The sequence below is a fragment of the Peromyscus maniculatus genome, chromosome 7 (genome assembly GCF_049852395.1).
Source record: "Peromyscus maniculatus bairdii isolate BWxNUB_F1_BW_parent chromosome 7, HU_Pman_BW_mat_3.1, whole genome shotgun sequence".
In the NCBI taxonomy this organism is placed as follows: Eukaryota; Metazoa; Chordata; class Mammalia; order Rodentia; family Cricetidae; genus Peromyscus; species Peromyscus maniculatus.
The window spans coordinates 101,582,493-101,594,303 of NC_134858.1; the positions used below are offsets into that span (position 1 = coordinate 101,582,493).

The 11,811-nt window shown below is 45.3% G+C and overlaps 1 protein-coding gene across 4 annotated transcripts in view; it reads right to left on the reverse strand.

The window, feature by feature from the left end:
- Tmem108 (transmembrane protein 108) overlaps positions 1–10,874 on the reverse strand; it is a 285,683-nt gene extending 274,809 nt beyond the window's left edge. For all 4 annotated transcript variants that reach the window (XM_042281523.2, XM_006978676.4, XM_042281522.2 and 1 more), the window contains exons 1-2: positions 10,766–10,874; positions 2,479–2,591 (exon numbers count right to left, since the gene is read on the reverse strand). The gene's annotated coding sequence lies outside the window, so the exon portion shown is untranslated. The remainder of the gene's footprint in view (positions 1–2,478; positions 2,592–10,765) is intronic.
- Between the last annotated feature and the right edge of the window lie 937 nt (positions 10,875–11,811).

The following is an 11,811-nucleotide window of genomic DNA, read 5'->3' on the forward strand; positions in this document are numbered from 1 at the left end:
CAACACTGGAAAATACCAAAGAACACGTGTCTTATGAAAACATGTGATTTGTCACTCCGAAGGTGTACATTGAAAAAGCCTGTTTTCCTATTCCATACTCTCAAAGAAAAAAAGGAAAGAAGTGTAAAAGCTCTAGAACAGTTGTGAGTTTTTCTAAGCAGTCTCTATCTTTATATGACTCACAAAAATTGGTCTCGATTGTCAGTCACTCTGAAGGAGATTTTTGTTTTGGCGGTTACCTTTCTCTGTCCTTTGGTCTAATCTCTCTGTGTCCTTTGGTCTAATTAGACATGAGTCATTTTCACATTAAGAAATCACCCTGATGGTTGCAATTTCCATGACTACTCTTTAGAACAGCCATCTTTTTGCCTCGTGGTCCTCTGTTGGTCCTTAACTTTGCAAAGGAAAAGCTTTCACCCAGAATATATTGCTGCAGTGAGCTAGAGCATATCTTCAAATGAACTCAGAATCTCGGACTGCACATGACTGTGTACACCACTAAACTTCATTCTTTACCTTCCGCTGTCCCCCTTTTACTGACATCATGATGATCAGGAGGGATGCTTGGGCCCTAAGTATCTGGGAGACAGTTATCACTTAGTATTTATAGAAACCCTGATCAACCACACAGTACTATGTACCTTGCCTCCTCAGGCTGAGATACTATGCTGTACCTATTTTACAGGGAAGGAAACTGGGAGGAAGAAAGGAATTAGGTAAAGTAAAACACAGCCCTAGAGAAATTCAGAACAAGATTAAATCACCGTATTCCTTTAGCTGTGGCAATTTTATCTACCAGGAAACATTTAACAATACCCAGAGACCTTTTCGGTGGTCATGATTGCTTGGGGGAGCTACTGGCATTTAGTGGTCTGAGGTTAAGGGCAAGGGCACACTATACATCCTACAGTGCATAGCAATGGCTCACACAAGAACTGCCTCCTTGAAATCAGTACTGCCCGGTGCACTGGTAACTCTTACACCACTTTCTTTGGCTCTTTATCAATGGTTAAAGAATGGCTGCCTCCACAATTTGACCCTCCTACAACATTTACACAGAAACATGCCAGTCAATTGCTATTTTTGATGTAAAATACTTCTTAGATACATTTAAAATAGAGGCTACATGAGAGCCACAGATAAAAAGGAGAGTAGCAAGCCAGGCTGCGGTGGCGCACGCCTTTAATCCCAGCACTCGAGAGGAAGAGGCAGGCGGATCTCTGTGAGTTCAAGGCCAGCCTGGGTTCCAGGAAAGGCTCCAAAGCTACACAGAAATATCCTGTCTCGGGTAAAGAAAAGAAAAAAGGAGAGTAGCCCCATGTTACGGAAAATTCGTAAATTCGTTTCAGGATGAAATTTAACAAGGAACACTCCTCTCATGAGCAACCTCTAGACTCCGGGCTGAGGTCTGTGGCAGCTGGTCCCCTGGACTCTTCTGTAGATGGCCTGCCTCACAGCTGCATCTCCCCACTGAGCATGTGCGTCACTCAAGAGCAGCAATGATGAACACTTATGGGAATCTCCAGGGACCTGCAGCCCTTAAGCGTCTATATTGTTCAGTAAATTGTACTCATTAGCGAGCCACATGAGGCACAGATGTACAAGTAGCCTTTCCGGGTGCCCTCAGTCTAGCAAGGCCTCATGACACTCTGAACTCATTGGCTGAAAACAGTCCTCCCTCTTAGTTAAAGCTGGAAAAAAAATTCTGCCACCACTCCTGGCCCTTTTTAACCATTCTTAGCTCGGCCTGGAATAGTATTAGTGATGACTTCTTCTTCAAAGAATATGCTTTAGGTTCAAGTGCAGAAGTTGGAGAACAAAGAAAAGAAGTGGCATTCTTTCCTCCGTGGACCTCCACTTAGACTCAGAAGAGCTCACCAAACACTATGTCCTACTAGTCTTGAATTTTTTTTTTGCCACAAACAAAACTCCAAACCAGGTTACCAAGTTCCCAGTAGTCACATGCAATATACCAGCAACTACTGAATTGCTTCCAGAGACAGCAGATGGGAAACTATAGCATGGGCAGAACACTGTGCTTTAAGCTGCTCTGGGCCACCACACCAGAGACTTCCGCTCTGACCAGATATTTCCTTCATGAACAGAGAGATCAGAAGGAGAAGTTCAGTGAATGATTCATGAAGGAGGAGAATGGTAGGAAGGAACATCTGACCAGACGATTAGCAATGTGATATGACTTCAGGAAAAAGGGAAGCCTCGACAAGCCAGCTTGTACAAATCACACCCCACACAAAGTCACTCAACAACCCTATGTAGAGATATCTCCACACACAGGACTCAGCCCCATCTCTTGGTCATCACTTCTCATATTTGTTGGTCTGAGTCTATGATTTGAATAAAGAAAGCTTTAGAAGCCTTTCAGAGACAGAGCATCCCATTGCACTGACTCCAAGAAGAGTCAGACAAGAGCATCTGTGATTCAGCAAAGCCAGCAAACAGGGGATGCATTTGCCTTACCCTGGAGGAGAGGGTGTGGAAGCCTTCAAACGCTCTTACATCCTTGCCACCCATCGGATCCGCTGCTTTTCACCACACACTCACTTCTGCATGCTGGACCACAGCCAAGCAATCTGCCAAAGACAAAAATGAATGAATACAATGGGCCAATTTATCTACAACTTCATCTCCAAAGCCACTGTTCAAATGAATCTGTTAAAAATGAACTTCATGCTTAACACACAGACCCCAACCTCTGGAATGGTTCATGGTCAACACAAGAGGTTCCCATATACATCCTAGACAGGTGGAAAGTCGAGAGGGATGGATTTGATGCAGAAACAGAAGTGCTCAGGCTGCTGTGAGTCCTACATCTTTACAATATGATCTCCAAGGTTCCTCTAAAGGGTTCTCACCATTCTAGTGAGCTAAGGATAGAAAATAGTATGGAAGGACTTGTTTTGCACACATAGGCACATGGGTACAGATACACATACTAACACTGCCCCTCCCCCAAACAGTATACACTTTTCCACTTCTGCTAGCTTTCTATTGGCTGCTCAAAGTCATACAGTCACACTTAACCCATGGCCTTATAGTGAGCTCTCTTGGGTAAGGCTCACTCCAGTTTAATTAAGACAGCATTAGATTTAGAATAGAACACTCTCAGTATAATGTGATCACAGTGACTTTGACCTAGTTACAACTCTGGGTCTCAGCTTCCTCTTCTGGAAAACATCATGCCTCCTTTACAGGGTTTATACCTATACTCCACATGAAAGGAAGCATCATTTCTCAGACTGTACTAGGGGTGCATGTTATTGGGGCATCTTGATAAAATGTAGGTTCTGAGTTGAAGGGTCACGGGTAAGGCCCGACATTCTCCAATTCTAACAAGTCCTAGGGCAGTGGTTTTCAAACTTCCTAATGCTGGGACCCTTTAATACAGTTCCTCATGTTGTGGTGACCCCCAACCATAAAATTATTTCATTGCTACATCATAACTGCAATTTTGTTACTCTTATGAATCGTTATGTAAATATTTTATATTCAGGATCTGACCCCTGTGAAAGGGTTGTTTGACCCAAGATCCACAGTTTGAGAACCACTGCCCTAAGGGGATCCTGATGCTGCTGTCCAGTGGCCACTCTCTGATTAGAAGAGAGATATCAGATTAGAGAATATTTGGCAAACTTTGTACACAAAGTGATTTCATTGTATAAGGTTTTATATCAGCATTGTTTCTGATTCTAAATGAGTTTTCAACTAGTAGCATTTTAAAGATCTACTTTGTCTGGATATCTGATATAGTTTTACAGAGTCATACAATTTGAGAAAAAGGCTAGAACTTAAGGGGTCACTGCTCTTTTTCCTCTTCTGAAACAAATTCAGGGAGGCCATGGGTGCCCCCTTCCGGACCAAAGTTCACAACAACTTAGTAGCAAAAATTCAACCTTGGAAGCAACCATTTGACTTTGTTCTCTGGCATATGAATTTGCTCAATAAATTGAGAAGGAAAAAAATATATTTATTCTTCTACTAAAGCAAAAACAAAGATCATACTGCCTTATGGTCAAAAAAGGCAGCAGAAGGTGGCATCTAGAGTATAGGCCACTGCAGTATAAAGGGTAAGTAAGATGTCACAGGATACAGATCCCAAGGTTTGTCAAGCAATATTCTCCACAACAAAGTTACTTCTCACGTGTCCAAAGTGGGAATGGAACACAAAGTAACATCTGCATAGCTTCTGGTAACAATATGAATTTTTATTTCTAATCCATACAAATTCCGAGTCCCTACTATTTAAAAAACAATTAGAAAAAGAAAGTACTTGGGTTTGTAAATAGTTAGGGGAAATACAATAATTAGCTCCAGGGCATCTTGGGCACTAATAAAGGTAACTAGTGATGTCTTAGAAGTTCTACCACCTAAACCGTTTCCCATCTCTAAGATCCTGGTGGACCTAGGAGCTCAGAGAACAATGCATAGGAGATACATGTAGCCAGATGTAGCATCTCACAAATGAAAGGAGTCATGTAGCCAGATGTAGCATCTCACAAATGAAAGGAGTGGGAGTCTAAACCTCATGTCACTCTGTCACGATTGGGAAGGAGCCCATGAGACCCTGCCCTTCACTAAGGATTTATAGGCAGCTGAGGATTGCTAGAGGTGAGGCCCCATCCTCAGGATCTATAGGCAGTGCTGGAATTAATGGGTGCTGGAAAGGAAGAGACTGATTTTTCAGTAGTATAGCCATGGGTAAGTTTCTTGTGCTCCTGTAAATACACCCCAATGATGCTCCTTTAAGTAACCCTAATTAAACACGAGCATGCACATTCCCCATCCCCACCCATCACACACAAAACATAATAGAAGCCAGGGACTGGCTGGGAAGAGGAAGGGGTCAGATCATCAGGAGTGGAGGAGAAACAAGAGAGGGTAATAGTGGGGGCAAATATGATCAAAATACATATACATATGAAAATGTTGCAATAAAATCCATTATGGACACTTAATATATGCTAGTAAGAACTTAAAAAATCTTCATGTCATAAATCAGAAAGGTAATGAATATGTGGACCTCAAATTGGATAATGAGAGCTGGGTGTCCCTTATTATGCATGTCACTGCCAGTAAAGCAGCATAAACTTGAAAGCATTCTGGTGAAATTAGGAGGGCACTGAGAAAGGAATGATAAACGGAAATCAATACTTGCATATCTATTATTAAGGTGGGCAAAATGCTTTTCTTAGCCTCTTCATTTGGAAAGCTACTTTAACAAAGGTACAATATCCCTAAGCATTCACAACTTAATTTCTGCAATCCATTCCCAACTTTCGCCTACTGTTACTTGAGCTCATCAATGAAGAATTCTCCCTTGAGGGCTGGGGAAATGGTTTAGATGGTAAGCCTCAGAACCCACGTGAAAAGGCTGGGTATGGTGGTATACACATGTAAAACCAGCAGTGGGGCGGGCGGGGTGGTGGTGTACAGAGACAGTTAGATCTCTGGGGCTTGATATCCAGCTAGCCTAGCAAAATCCTGGAACTCCACGCTAGTGAGAGATCCTGTCTCAAAAAAACAAGTTCGATGGCTCCTGAGAAGTGACACCCCAAAATTATCCGCTAGCCTCTGTGCACTCATGCATCTGTGTGTGGGTGCATTCGTGCACACACATGCATGCACACAAATTCTCCCCTTTAAAGCCTGGTATAGTTACACACACACACACACACACACACACACACACACACACACACACACACACACACACAATACCAGCATTTGGAAGACAAAGACAGAAGAATCACAACTTCACTGGCCACACAGCAAGTTCAAGAGGGGGCCTGGGCTGCCTGAGAACCTGCCCCAATCGAACAAGACAAAAGCTCCCCTCCTGTCAGTTTTCCAGAAGCTACTCCAGACAGTCACATTCTTATCCTACCTTTGTCCTGTGGATCCATCTGGTTCTGTTGAAGTCTAAGACCCTCTTGTCAGAATATGCTAAAAAGAGCTAGAGAAATGACTGGTGAGGACTTGAGTTCAATCCTCTAGCATGAACATTAATTATTATACCCAGGTGTGCTGGCACATGCCTCTGTTCCTGCCATTGGAGAGACAGTCAGAAGGGTCTCTAGGAATGCTGCCCAGGACACCCAAATCAGTTATCTCCAGGCTCAGTGAGAGACTCTGTCTCAAAAACTAAGATGGAATTTGATTGAAAAAAGATATCCAATGTCCACTTTCAGCCTCCACTCATCCACTAGCCTGTCCCAGCTCTGTAGACACACACACACACACACACACACACACACACCAAAAATGTATAAGGACAAAGACATAAAATTACAGAGGCAAATTATGTAACACATACTCTCTTATCCACACAGACTTAGGGAGGGACATCATGGACTCAATTTAAAAACCTTGCATTGTACAAAGACTATTCTAGGATAAAAGTCTTTTCTTACAGGAAACAGTATTGTGAAAAAGTTACAATAAATAAAGCACCAAAGACATACAGGAAAGAGTTCAGCTCTGGATCAGAGAAAAAAGAAAAAAAAAAAAAACTAAAAAGAAAAGCCCAGGCCAAAGCTACTTACTCATGCTGTGACTTCAATCCCATATCAAGAAATTCCTCCGCTAACTTCCCTGGCTGGGTCCTGTAGACACAGCACGTTTTGTGTCCTAAGCACAGGTGAAGAAGGGAGGTAGCATCTGGGGAGGAAGGTTTCAGTGAGTCCCAAGCTCCGGGCCTAATCCTCCAAGTTCTCTACCACCCATCAAGCCCTATTAGCTTAGAAAATCACTCAGTTTGAGTTAAAACATGGGGAGGTTAAGTTAACCATTCTAAGGGTTCTTCCACCTCTTAAATGTAGGACCCTAGTGGGAGCCCCACAGTCTCTACAGAGGAAGAGCTCTAGCGAGGTATCTTCTTTTCAGAGCTTCACAGCTGTCCTAGCCTTCACAGCATGAACACACTATTGACGTGAGCACTACCTGGAGGCTTCAGAAAGACCTTAGGGGAATCACTCAGCCAAAGAACTTCAGACTTGGAAAGACAGTTAAGTTGCATTCACTTGACAAACCCAGCAAACATGAGAAAAAATAACAGCCAGAAAGACAGATTGATTTATGGCCACAAAATGAGGCAGTATCAATGATTTGTGACTACTGCTGTCTTGCACCAATGGGATTTTAGGATTTGCCACTGATGGGAGCAGGGAGGGAACCCAATAAAACAGCTTATCGGTTCACTTAAAGAGACAGGAATAAACCCAGAGGAAGCTGAGCTACAGGATGACAGCAGCGGCACCGAGGGCAGGTGACTGCTGATGGCGCCCACGGGCAATGTCCTACAGCTTGGGCAGGATCGGAGCTAAAACCTCCCCTACGCTGTGACTTCTCCATTGCTGCCTAAAGCACCGACTTCCCTTGCGTTTAGTGTCCACAAAACCCACCTCAGAAAGTCGTCTGTAACAAAGGACAAAACAGTCATTTCAAAACTGGAGGATATATAAATGAACTCCAATTAAAAGTCTTGTTCTTTTTTAATGTTCAAGTTTTGAGTGGTTACTTCAGACTTGAAGGTCAAAGTTAGCTAAGACAATCTACGAACACTTGTTAGAAATTTTCAAGTCTTAAAAGAAACTGATTTAAAATGACTTGACCTACCTTTTGTGCACAGTCCAGGGATAGAATGATTTAACATTGTTTTCATGAAAACTCCCACTGCTACCTTCAGGACATGTATTACTGACTACAGACTGGGTTTAAAATTACATGCTCACTTCATAGAGACAGCCTTAGGTGGAGACCAGCTTTGCATGCAAATAATTAGAAATGAAGTCTTGGAATGAACATCAACTCAGAACCTCAACATTATGTCTGCATAACCAGCAGTGTGTATACCAAGTGCTCTTAAAGCTTATACTACCATGCTTGTCAATTTATGGTCCCCTGAATCAGAATACACATTGCGTGCTAGAGAGAGAGAGAGAGAGAGAGAGAGAGAGAGAGAGAGAGAGAGAGAGAGAGAGAGAGAGAATATAAATTCTCACCCCACCCCATTATTCTTGTATTATATAAACAGTTAAGTGCTCAGAACTTTTTTTTTTATTATTATTGTATTTTAACCTGGGAGCTAATAGAGCCTATCCAAAATCTACACAAAATCCACGCTGCGGCTGACAGCTCCATAGCCATCCTCTTCATGAATTCCCAGAGGCAAGATCGCCATCTACTGGTATGGAGGGTACAACTTGTTTGAGGGAAACCTGTAGGTGACTTGAGCTAAGAACTCGAAAGACTTGTGTCTTAGTGGAGATCTTTTCTACAGCACGTGGTAAGGATAACTGACACAGGCTGAGAACCATAACCTCACCACAAGCCTCTGTCATGTGATCTGGAGGTCCTCTGGAAGCCATGAAAAGGCCAGCCAGCCTAGACGATAATGAGCAGCAGAGCCTGGCAGAATTCAGACATTCCAGGCTCCCCTTTGGCCCGCAGATGAGTCCACCCAGCCCCCCAGCCCCCACCTGTGGCAGTGGAAGCCGGCTTTATCCCACAGCGTGGTGTACCCTAAGGAACTCCCCGAGGCACCCGTCAGGGTGAAGGCTCTTATATTTACACAATGTGACACAGATCCTCCTCCAAGAGCATGGCTGCTTAGGCATGCAGGTCTGACTCTAATCTGTCTCCTTAGTTCCTCATCCTCTTTGTCTGTGACCCAGAGGACAGAAACAGCAGAAAGAAAATGATTTTGTGGCTGTCTTGAAAGCAGAACTGGGGGGGGGGTATTGAATTGGAGGATAAAGCCCCGTCTTAACAGGTCAGAGAGGTACACTGTGTCCCTCAAGTTGAAGCATGCCTTGTCAATTTTTCTGTCGGCCCTTTAGACCCTAGCCAGATGTTTTTCAGTCTTCTTGAGACAGCTGACCCCACTTCCACAGGTTAAACAAACAACCATGACCTCTGCATATCTTACATGTAGCTCATACGCAAAAAAAAAAAAAAAAAAGCCATTTTTTTCACTCTTAAAAAGAATGCATGCTTTTCTCAAACCATACCACCACCTTCGTCCTCAAAGTTCCTTTTCCTTCCCCACAGTATATCTGCTTTCCATTTTTAAGTTATTCCCACTAATTTGCTGTGTTTCAATCGATCAGAGGAGAACCTTCTTGAGCTTCATGAGGGTCATCTGTGGTATTCCCACTGTGCCTCACAGCAGATCCCACTCTTAGTTTCAGCTCAGAAAACGACCAAAAGTTTACTTGGGGCAACTGAGAACCCTGCGTTTAAGTTCTCTAGTCTAGCAAATGGAAGGGGTGCCTTCTCAAAAACAACTTTTTTTTTTAACTTGCTCAGTACATTGAAATTCTTCAGCAAGTAAATTAATTGAATTTTGTGTAATTCAGTACACTAAAATGAATATTTTGCAGGCACAAGGTATGGTTGTTTTAGATATCTAACTGAAAAACTTCACATGGGAAAGGAAGGGCTTCACAGCAGTTACCAGAATGTCTCCAAAGAGTAAGCTCTGAATGGGTTATAGAGTAACACAGTTAAGTTCTGAATGGGTTACACTGAAACTCTGGAGCCCAGTAAAATCTTCCTGGCAATTAGCTGAACCATTTTCACAAATCCAGGTGCATCAAACTAGTTAACTAGTGGGAAACTCGGGGGATCTTTTAAGTTTTACCATACGATGTCCTGCGTGCCATTGCTGCTGTATGTCTCGGGAGATGCTTATGCCACTTAACCACCACGTTAAGCTCCTAGACACACCCTCCCTCTTCTAAAGAAGGACTCAACGGAGATTCCTCCCCATCTCTTCCGGCAGTCAAAAAAAAAATTTTTTTTTTAACATACACTTTTTTCAAAGAATTAGAAAGTGCGTTTAGACCCTACTTGACCCTTCCTACACTGTCCTCCCGACAGGCTGAAAATAAGTGCCCTCTTGAACAGCCCTAGAAAGTCTCAGAACCCACCCCCACTCCGCTTCTTGTCTCTTCTTGAAGAAGCCTCTCAGCGCGCTGTCTGGTCTGCAGTTCACTGCAGGCAATTCCCTCACCATTTCCCAGTCATCAGTTACACTGTCTCTGGAAACCCTTTTTTTGTGTGTGACCTGCTCTATCCAAAAAAATTAAGCTTTTTAAGGCATCTCCAGCTTCTCTCCACAGGCTTCGAGCGTTGGGTTTCGGTGCAAGTCTTGGGTGAGGGCAGACGCGAGGTCCAGCAGACAGACCCGGCAGCCTTCCCAGGGCACCCTTCCCGGGGCAGCACAGGCTCGGTCTCCCCGCGATGCCCGCGGCCGCATCTGGGCAGAAGGATCATCAGATGCGCTAGGAATTTCGCTTCGCTCGCAGCCGCGGATTAGTTCGAGTCTCAGGGGCTCGAACCAAAGTGACACTACGTTTTCCCCTTTTCGTTCTCCCATGCGACAGGTCTCGCTGCATAGAAGCCACCTTCTTCCCAGCCCGGGTCCAGCTCCTGTGGCATCCCCGCGGCGCCTCCCGCGCCCTTCCCCAGAGAAGGGGACCGGTGGCAGCATCCCTCCGGGGCGGGAAACAAAGGCGGAGGCGAGGTGGCCAGGTGGGCAAGCCTCCTCCGGTACAGCCGCGGCCGCCACGGGGAGGATGGGGAAATGTATCAGAGGGTGGGAAAGGGGAAACCGAGGCACGGAGGCTGGGGAAGGAATTTGCCCTGCATCCTCCCCAGTGCAGGGCTCCCGGGGCAGGCGAACCCCGAGCCATCCCCCGCCGCTCCCCAGGACCCGGCATCCGAGGGACCGCCCCGCTCCGCTCACCTCGGGAGAAGCGCTCCCGCTCCCTCCGACGGCTCCGGAGAAAGCCCCGCCGCTCGCGCACGCGCACTCGCGCTCTCGCGCCTTCGCCCCTCCGGCCCCCGCGGGCGCCCCTCCGACCGGGCTCAGGCCCGCCCCGGCCCTGTCCGTCAGCGTCCGCAAGAACCAATCCTGTCGCGTGGAAGGCACCGCGCTGGTCACGTGGCCGCACAAGCCAATCACCAAATTGCCCTCGGCAAGCGCCTGGCTCCGATGTCCCCAGGGGTTCGGTTGCTACCGAGCAGAATGGGTGCGAGGCGGGCACAAAGGGCTGAGTCCCTTATTTCCGCGGATGAGTGGCGTCCAGTTGGTCAATGCCAACATCGATTGATGTCTCAGATCCTAGCTTAAATAAGAGACACCTGGGAGTCTTGTTAAAGTCTGGGGTGGAGCCTGGAGATTCTGCATTTCTAACAAGCCCCCAAGTGGTGAGGAAGCTTCTCTTGGTCCAAGGCCATGCTTTAAGAGCACTGTCAAAATGGGGGGGGGGGGGGGACCCTACTCGATTTGTTTGCAAGTTTCACGACCTCTCTTGTCCTTCAGTGGTGAAGAGCATTCAGAGGACTGCCTCAACATGGGGTGATCTGATGAGCAGCTGAGGAAAAGCCACGTGGACCAACTTTGTGTATATGGAACAGACAAGCAGAGACCGATGAGAACACCAGGTCTGCTTTCGCAGTAAAGAGCTGGACGAGTGTGTCTCAAGAGACTTGACCAGATAAGAGAGGAACCATCTAAGGGGCCCCAACCTTGTGAAATCTCAACAGCCTGTCGTAGGACTCTACGTGAGAACTCAGACGCGTGTTTTAAGAGGAGGGAGATAGGACTAACTCTTTGGGCAATTTAGCATAAACCACTGAGTTTAGAATGTAATTTCCCTTGAGGGTTTTTAAAGTTATCCAGATACTCCTCTGTCCTTGTGTCAAATACCCAATGCCTCTGCTACCTCAAATTTGAAGTGTTTTTAGACACATTTGTTGTTCATCATTGCCAATCTAATTAATAATGTC